This window comes from Pan paniscus, chromosome 1 (genome assembly GCF_029289425.2).
Source record: "Pan paniscus chromosome 1, NHGRI_mPanPan1-v2.0_pri, whole genome shotgun sequence".
Taxonomy (NCBI): domain Eukaryota; kingdom Metazoa; phylum Chordata; class Mammalia; order Primates; family Hominidae; genus Pan; species Pan paniscus.
In genome coordinates this window covers 188,683,934-188,693,379 of record NC_073249.2, presented here as the reverse complement: position 1 = coordinate 188,693,379, position 9,446 = coordinate 188,683,934, and the positions used below count along the sequence as shown (strand labels likewise).

At 45.8% G+C, this 9,446-nt stretch overlaps 1 long non-coding RNA gene across 1 annotated transcript in view; it reads left to right on the top strand.

The window, feature by feature from the left end:
- Nucleotides 1-1,724: 1,724 nt before the first annotated feature.
- The window catches only part of LOC117980561 (uncharacterized), a 47,907-nt gene continuing 40,185 nt past the window's right edge, over nucleotides 1,725-9,446 (top strand). Inside the window, exon 1 of the long non-coding RNA XR_008620311.2 lies at nucleotides 1,725-4,358. This is a non-coding gene — a long non-coding RNA (uncharacterized LOC117980561). The remainder of the gene's footprint in view (nucleotides 4,359-9,446) is intronic.

Sequence of the window (9,446 nt, the reverse complement as noted above, 5' to 3'; positions counted from 1 at the left end):
AATCTGGAGAACAGTCATGGGAATGGATATTAAGAGTATGAGATAATGGTGGAAGGAACATAGAGTTGGATCAGGCTGAATTTATTGATTTGGGCCCACTAAGTAGGGACTTTGCTTTTAATATTGCAGCTTGGGGAGTTAAAAAATGTTCTAATAGTTTATTTGCTTGGTTAGCTGAAATATGGATTAAAAGATGGCCCACTGTGAGCGAGCTGGAAGTGTCTGATCTCCCTTGGTTTAATGTAGAGGAAGGAATCCAAAGGCTTAGAGAGATTGGGATGGTGGAGTGGATTAGTCACTTTAGATCTACTCATCCCAGCTGGGAGGGTCCAGCAGATGTACCCTTAACCAAATAGATTGTGAAATAGATTTGTGAGGGCAGTACCTGCATCTTTGAAGAGCCCTGTAGTTACTCTTCTCTGTATGTCAGATCTAACAGTGGGAACCACAGTCACTCAACTACAAAATTTAAATTCAGTGGGAATAATTGGATCCCGAGGTGGCAGGGGCCAAGTGGCAGCACTCAACCATCAAAGGTAAGGTGAGCACAGCTACCGTAATGGGCAGCAGAGGCAAAGCAGCAATCAGAATAGTCTGACTTGTGTAGAGCTCTCGCATTGGCTAATTAATCATGGTGTTCCTGTAAGTGAAATTGATAGGAAGCCTACTGCATTCCTACTTAATTTATACAAGCAGAAAACTTTCAGGTTGAATGGGCAAAAGACTAATTTGAATTATAAAAACAGAGAATCACGGCCCCTCAATCAATTCTGTAAACTTGAGCCAGTTTACAGACCCAGAACCCCTTGAATGAAGGGGAGGCAGGGTCCTCTTGAGGAAGGACCCCACTACATTACTGATAATTTATGCAGTGAATCTTTCTTCCATCCTTCCCCAAGGAGACCTCCAGCCTTTTACCAGGGTAACTGTGCACTGGGGAAAGGGAAAAGATCAGACATTTCGGTGACTACTGGACACTGGCTCTGAGCTGACGTTGATTCCAGGGGACTCAAAACATCACTGTGATCCTCCAGTTAAAGTAGGGGCTTATGGAGGTCAGGTAATTAATGGAGTTTTAGCTCAGGTCTGACTTACAGTGGGTCCAGTAGATTCCCAGACTCATCCTGTGGTCATTTCCCTAGTGCCAGAATGCATAATTGGCAGAGATATACTTAGCAGCTGGCAGAACCCCCACACTGGCTTCCTGACTGGTAGGGTGAGGGCTATTATGGTGGGAAAGGCCAAATTGAAGCCATTAGAGCAGCCTCTACCTAGAAAAATAGCAAATATAAAACAATATTTCATCCCTAGAGGGATTGCGGAGATTAGTGCCACCATCAAGGACTTGAAAGACACAGGGGTGGGGATTCCCAACACATCCCCATTTGGTTTTCCCATTTGGCCTGTGCAGAAGACAGGTGGATCTTGGAGAATGACAGTGGCTTAAACTTAACCAAGTGGTGTCTCCAATTGCAGCTGCTGTACCAGATGTGGTTTCATTACTTGAGCAAATTAACATATCTCCTGGTACCTGGTATGCAGCCATTGACTTGGCAAATGCCTTTCTCCATTCCTGTCCATAAGGCCCACCAGAAGCAATTTGCCTTCAGCCAGCAAGGTCAGAAATATGCCTTTATTGTCCTACCTCAGGGGTATATCAACTTTCCCGCTTTGTGTCATAATCTTATTCGGAGAGACCTTGATTGCTTTTTTGCTTCCGCAAGGTATCACACTGGTCCATTACATTGATGATGTTATGCTGATTGGATCCAGTGAGCAAGAAGTAGCAAACACACTGGACTTACTGGTGAGACATTTGTGTGCCACAGGATGGGAAACAAATCCAACTAAAATTCAGGGATCTTCTACCTCAGTAAAATTTCTTGGGGTCCAGTAGTGTGGGGCCTGTCAAGATATTCCTTCTAAGGTGAAGGATAAGTTGCTACATTTGGCCCCTCCTACAACCAAGAAAGAGGGACAATGCCTGGTGGGTCTATTTGGATTTTGGAGGCAACACATTCCTCATTTGGGTATGTTACTCTGGCCCATTTATTGAGTGACCTGAAAGGCTGCCTGTTTTGAGTGGGATCCAGAACAGGAGAAGGCTCTGCAATAGGTCCAGGCTGCTGTGCAAGCTGCTCTGACACTTGGGCCATAGGACCCAGCAGATCCAATGGTGCTTGAGGTATCAGTGGCAGATAGGGATGCTGTTTGGAGCCTTTGGCAGGCCCCATAGGTGAATCACAGTGGAAGCCTCTAGGATTTTGGAGCAAGGCCCTACCATCTTCTTTAGATAACTACTCTCCTTTTGAGAAACAGCTCTTAGCCTGTTACTGGGCTTTGGTGGAAATTGAACGTTTGACTATGGGTCATCAAGTCACCATGGGACCTGAACTGTCTATCATGAACTGGGTGCTTTCTGACCCATCTAGCCATAAAGTGAGTGGTGCACAGCAGCATTGCATCATCAAATGGAAGTGGTATATACGTGATCGGGCTTGAGCAGTTCCTGAAGGCACAAGTAAGTTACATGAGGAACTGGCTCAAATGCCCATGGTCTCCACTCCTGCCACCCTGCCTTCTCTCCCCCAGGCTGCACCAGTGGCCTCATGGGGACTTCCCTATGATTAGTTGACAGAGGAAGAGAAGATTAGGGTTTGGTTCACAGATGGTTCTGCACAATATGCAGGCACCACCCGAAAGTGGACAGCTGCAGCACTACAGCCCCTTTCTAGGACATCTCTGAAGGACAGTGGTGAAGGGAAATCTTCCCAGTGAGCAGAACTTCGAGCAGTGCACCTGGTTGTGCACTTTGCATGGAAGGAGAAATGGCCAGATGTGCAATTATATGCTAATTTATGGAGACTGTAGCCAATGGTTTGGTTGGATGGTAAGGGACTTGGAAGAAGCATGCTTGGAAAATTGGTGACAAAGAAATTTGGGGACGAGGTATGTGGATGGACCTCTGTGAGTGGTGAAAAACCATGAAGATATTTGTATCCCATGTGAGTGCTCACCAATGGGTGACCTCAGTAGAGGAGGATTTTAATAATCAAGTGGATAGGATGACCCATTCTGTGGACACCACTCAGCGTCTTTCCCCAGCCACCCCTGTCATCGCCCAATGGGCCCATGAACAAAGTGGTCTTGGTGGCAGGGATGGAGGTTATTCATGGGCTCAGCAACAGGGACTTCCACTCACCAAGGCTGACCTGGCTGCAGCCACTGCTGAGTGCCCAATTTGCCAGCAACAGAGACCAACACTGAGCCCTCGATATGGCACCATTCCTCGGGGTGATCAGCCAGCTACCTGGTGGCAGGTTGACTATATTGGACCTCTTCCATCATGGAAAGGGCAGAGCTTTGTCCTCACTGGCACAGACACTTACTCAGGATATAGGTCTGCCTGTCCGGCATGCAATGCTTCTGCCAAGACTACCATCCTTGGACTCATGGAATGCCTTATCCACTGTCATGGTATTCCACATAGCATTGCCTCTGACCAAGGCACTCACTTTATGGCTAAAGAAGTGTGGCAGTGGGCTCATGCTTATGGAATTCACTGGACTTACCATGTTCCCCATCATCCTGAAGCAGCTGGATCGATAGAACAGTGGAATGGCCTTTTGAAGTCACAATTACAATGCCAACTAGGTGACAATACTTTGCAGGGCTGCAGCAAAGTTCTCCAGAAGGCTGTGTGTGCTCTGAATCAGGGTCCAATACATGATACTGTTTCTCCCATAGCCAGGAGTGTCCAGGAATCAAGAGGTGGAAGTGGAAGTGGAAGTGGCACGACTCACCATCACTGCTAGTGATCCATGAGCAAAATTTTTGCTTCCTGTTCCTGTGACATTATGTTCTGCTGGCCTAGAGATCTTAGTTCCAGAGGGAGGAATGCTGCCACTGGGAGACACAACAATGATCCCATTAAACTGGAAGTTAAGATGGCCACCTGGACACTTTGGGCTCCTCCTACCTTTAAGTCAACAAGCTAAGAAGGGAGTTACAGTGTTAGCTGGGGTGATTTACTGGACTATCAAGATGAAATCAGTCTACTACTCTACAACGGAGGTAAGGAAGAGTATGCATGGAACACAGGAGACCATTAGGGTGTCTCTTAGTATTACCATGCCCTGTGATTAAGGTCAATGGAAAACTACAACAGTCCAATCCAGGCAGGACTACAAATGGCGCAGACCCATCAGGAATGAAGGCTTGGGTCACTCCACCAGGAAAAAAACCCCACGACCTGCTGAGGTGCTTGCTGAAGGCAAAGGGAATACAGAATTGGTAGCAGAAGAAGGTAGTTATCAATACCAGCTACAACCACGTGACCAGCTGCAGAAACGAGGACGGTAATTGTCATGAGTATTTCCTCCTTCTTTTGTTAAAAACATGTTTGTGCATGTATACACTTGTACTAAGAAAATATCTTCATTTTATTTCCTTTTTCCTTTATCAAGTGACATAAGATTTATTGACTTCATATCAGCATTCAAGTATTGTTAACTTTATGTAATAGTATTTGGGGATTGGTGTGTTTCTGGTTGTAAGAAGGATAGTTGTATTATATTAGGCATAATTATGACCTTATTATTGTCTTTATTTGAAGATTATGTATGACCTCAGGAGATGTGTATGGGTTTAAGTCGACAAGGGGTAGACTTGTGATGGTTAATACTGAGTGCCAACTTGATTGAAGGATAGAAAATATTGATCCTGGGTGTATCTGTGAGGGTGCTGCCAAAGGAGAGTAACTTTTGAGTCAGTGGGCTGGGAAACATAGACCCTCCCTTAACTGGGTGGGCACCATTTAATCAGCTGCTAGTGATTATAAAGCAGGCAGAAAAATATGAAAAGGAGAGACTGGCCTAGCCTCCCAGCCTACATCTTTCTCCCATGCTGGATGCTTTCTGCCCTAGAACATTGGACTCCAAGTTCAGTTTGGGACTCGGACGGGTTCTCCTTGCTCCTCTGCTTGCAGACAGCCTGTTGTGGGACCTTGTGATCATGTAAGTTAATACTTAATAAACTCCCCTTTATATATCTATATCTATATCTATCCTATTAGTTCTGTCCCTCTAGAAAACCCTAATACACCCAGGCCTGAGGATGATGAAAAGGCCTCTACCTTGCAAGATGCCATGTATCATGTACCCTCCCCCAATTCCCGCCCCAGCTTATGGTCTCCCACCTCCTCTTCCAGCAACCAGACCAATAACTTGGGTTAAGCTGCAACATAACCTGGCTGCTAAGGGAAGAAGTCACTGCAGGATGCAGCCAGTGAATACCAGCAGGAGCCGGGAGTTTAACTTCATTTCTCTCTTGCATCATTGACAGGCTTGCCACCTCTGATTTCCACCCTGCTGCTCTATCTTCCAGGTTGCTGTTACAGGGATCTTTTCAAACAGATATCTCACCACATCTTTGCCCTGCTTAGAACCCTTCAGTGGCTCCCTGTGGCCTCAGGACAAAGCCCCCATTTCTTCACTCAGTGCTGCCTCATCTCTTACCCCCTTTTCTGTGTATTCCTCTTTTGGTACTTGCCACGTCTGTTCCTATGTTGGCACTTTGCTTTTGCAGCTTCCTTGCCTGGAAACTCTCTCCCCTTCCTCACTTCACTGGGGACTTTCATATCTCAGTTCAAGGGCCACTGGTGCTCCTCCTGCAGAGACATGTGTTCTCCAGCTCCCCTCTTCAGGGCTGGCCCCTCTCTCCTGGGCTGCTGAGGGCATAATAGGCTGCAGAGGGCTCTCAGCCACTTCCCTCCCTGGGGACTGCCTGCAGCCAGAGAGCTGCCTTCCCTAGGGTAATGCCCCCTCTGGGGACCAGCCCACAGTTACTGGTGGCTGAGAAGGACTCAAACACCTGCCTCCTTTCCCTGAGTTTGGGACAACCTTGAATCCCTTCCTACCTTCAGAACTTCTCATAGCTGAGGTCTAAGTTGCAACCATATTACTGGGCCAATCCCAGCTTCCTCCATCTTTATAGGCGGATCCCTCCAGAGCAACCCTCCTGCTGCAATGAACCTCATGCAACTGTGTTTCAAAGTCTTTCCAGAGATAACACCTTTTAAAGCATTCTTAGATTTTCTTTCTCTGGGATCTCTCAGAACCATGCATATATATTTGATATTGTGTATTTTTCAGTTATCTGTTGCTGTGTAACAAGCCATCCCTAAACGTAGTGATTTAAAATAATGATATGTTTTTTTTTCTTGATTTCATGGGTTGACTGTCCTCAGCCAGGCAGCTCTGCATCACCCAGTGTAGCTTAGGCCACTCATGTGTCCGCATTCACCTGGGAGCTCCACTGTAGCTGGAATGTCCAGGATGGCTGCTCATCCTCCAGGATATCTGTCCACATGGCCTTTAATCATTCACTAGTCTAGCTTGGGCTTCCTTATACTATGGTAGCTGGGTTTCACGAGGAAGAAAGTGGAAGTGGCCACTTCCCTTAGGGATTGGGCTTATAAGGTTTAGAATCTCACTTCTGTCATACTTTCTTGTCAAGGCAAGTAACAGGCCTGCCAGATTCAAGGGGAGAGGAAATAAGCTCCACCTGCTGATGGGAGGAGCATCATTTGCATCTAGGGATGAGAAGGAGTAAAGGAAACTATCTACCACAGCATGTAACACCATGACACTGGGAACTCCTTGAGGGCAGGGATTCATCTATATAGCATCGTCCCTAACCCACGCACTTCCAGGAGCTGTCAGAGATTTCTGATGACAGAGTGAGCTCCAGCCCCAATATTACTCATTCTGTGTTTGGTCCCCATAGATCCTGGGCAGGAGGTAAAGAGGTAGTGAAGCCAAGCCACAGGCTGTCAGCTGCCTCTATGGGGACATCGCTTTAATTTCCAAGATAGCAGTCCAAATGCTGTCTGGAGTCTATTTCTGGGCACAGACTCTGCCCCTGGGGCATGAGTAGGGCACATTTTATTCAGCCACATGGTTACCCAGGGCCCCAGAACCAAACACAGGCTTAATAATTAAAGCTTGTCTCTTCTCTGTCATGTCATTGTACATTTAGAGCATGTGGAAGTCATTAGTGTTGTTTGTCAAATATTTCTGGCAATGCACCTGCTGAACACATGAAAGGATTGCACTTCTTGGCCCTCTTGTGGTTGGGTGAAGCCTAGTGATTAATTCTGGCCAATGAGTTGTGAATGGAAGTGACTTGTGCCATATATGGACATTTAATTGCTGCATGAAGCCCTTCAGAGCTCTTTCCCTCTGCCTTGGAGACTGGCAATGTTCGAGATGATGTCTGCTCCATCAGTTGAGTGAGGATACATGGAGCAGAGCCCCAACCAACCCATGATGCACAAGTGGCATGAGTGAGAAATAGTATTTGCTGTTTGAAGCTGCTAAGATTAAGGGATTGTTTGTTATGGCAGCATGACTGAGCCTATCCTGTGTGATACAAGGGCCCTGACTCATCTTGAGCTCAACTTAGCATTTAGATATATCTGGAGCGGGATAGAGGCAGGGCTCTGGGGAAAGAACTCACCTTCAGGGAAGAAGGAGTAGAGACTGGAGTAGATACTGTGGTAGGAATCCAACACTATATTAGCAGCCCAACTAATATAAACAACTAACATGTTAACATGTGTTAGAGTTGTAAAGGCGTCATAGTAACACTGAATGGAATAAATATTCAGGAAAGTGGGACCATTAAAAAGATTCCTACCCCTGCCTCCTACATGTACGTTTCTTTCCTTCCCCTCCCCTTCCCCCAAATCCCCTCATTCACTGCAAGGGATTTGAATAGTTGTCGTAAAGGCAGAGTGATTTGAATGCCCAGACATTTGCATATGGGCTTTCCTTCTGTTGCTTTCTTTATTCTAGTTCGGTGGCTCTCTAACTTTAGTATGCCTAAAAATTTCTGTTCATGGCTGTATAAACAAACCCATGTATACTGTACTTTATGAGTGGTTTGAGTTTTTCAAGGGTACTTTAGACTATATGCAGTTCTTGTCTTATGCACAGACTTCAAAATCTAACCTCTGTGTAAGATGATATTCCATTGTTCAAAACCAAAAGAAACTTGTAAATTTTATGAGACACGGAGGGCACAAGATGTCAGCAGCAGCTGCTTGTAGGCCATTATCGACCCATCCCCCAAGTCCTGTTGATTTTACACCCATGGTCTAAGCCTCCATCGTCTCTTTCCTGGATTACTGTGAAGGGCTCCTAACTGCCTTTTTGCTTCTATTCCTGTTCTGTCCAATTCATTGTCCATACCAGAGCCATCGTGATCCTTTCCAAACACCAATCTGGTCACATTCGTTCCCCGGTCTGAATCTCTTCACTGGTGTCCCATTGCGCTTACCAAGAAGATCGACACCTTTAATGTGTTCTTAAGACCACAGGATTCAGCCTTGCCTGCCTCTCCAGCTTCGTTTCACAGCAGTCTCCCCTTTGGCCTTTTACTTTCACTGACACATTCCTGTCCCTCTCCCCCATCGCAGAGCCTTGGCACCTGTTATACCATCTGCTCAGAATGTTCTTCCCCCACCCTCTCCTTTTTGCCTGGTTAACTCCTACGCATGCTTCAGATGTCAGTTCAAATGTTACGTCCTTGGAGAAGCATTTAAGCCAGCTTATTCTTTATTTGCTCTCATAGAATGTGTTGCTTTCCTTCAGAATATTTATGTCAGTTTGTAATTATATACTAATTTGTTTGATTATGTGATGAACACTTGTTTCTTCCACTAGAATGTAAGCTCTAGGAGAGCAGGGGCCATGGCTTCCTTGTTATTCTTGTATTCCTAGCACATGCAATGTATGTTTGCTGCATGAATGATTGAATGGTACCATAGTGGTTTCAGTGGCAGTGATAGTGGCTGCGGAACTGAAGCAGTGATGGCATATCCATTTCCATCTGTTTTGGGCTATTATTTACTCTTATTCTCACCTCTAGCTTCTGTGGCCTGAGAAATAGGAATTATCTCCAGATGCAAAAACCAAGACCCAGAGAGTAGACAAGACTCAGGGCCAGTGAGCGGTGGAGTCAGATCCAGAATCTGCTCTCCAGATGCTAGGAGTAGAGTTCCTTCTCAGACACCGTACTACTTTCTGGCCTGTATTCTGACAAAACAGATGCCTCCTAAGGTCTCCAGTGTGGATGACTTGTGGGGTACTGATAGCAAAGTAGCATCTTTTACAAACAGTCCTCCTACCTCTCTTCCTCTTTTTTCTCCTTTTCATCTTTCTATTCTTTTTCCTCTCATTTGATTAAAAAGTCATTTTTAAAAATAAGGTCAGCATGGCTGAGACTTTTTGAAATGTTTGGGCTGTAGTCAGCCCAAAAAAACTAGACTGAGCACAGTTTGCCTAGTTAGCCCCACCTGTGGGGCTGGTGAGGACCCGTATGTAGGATTAAGGCAGAAAACCTCAGACTTCAGGAAATGTGCTAATGCCAATTATTGCTTGTTA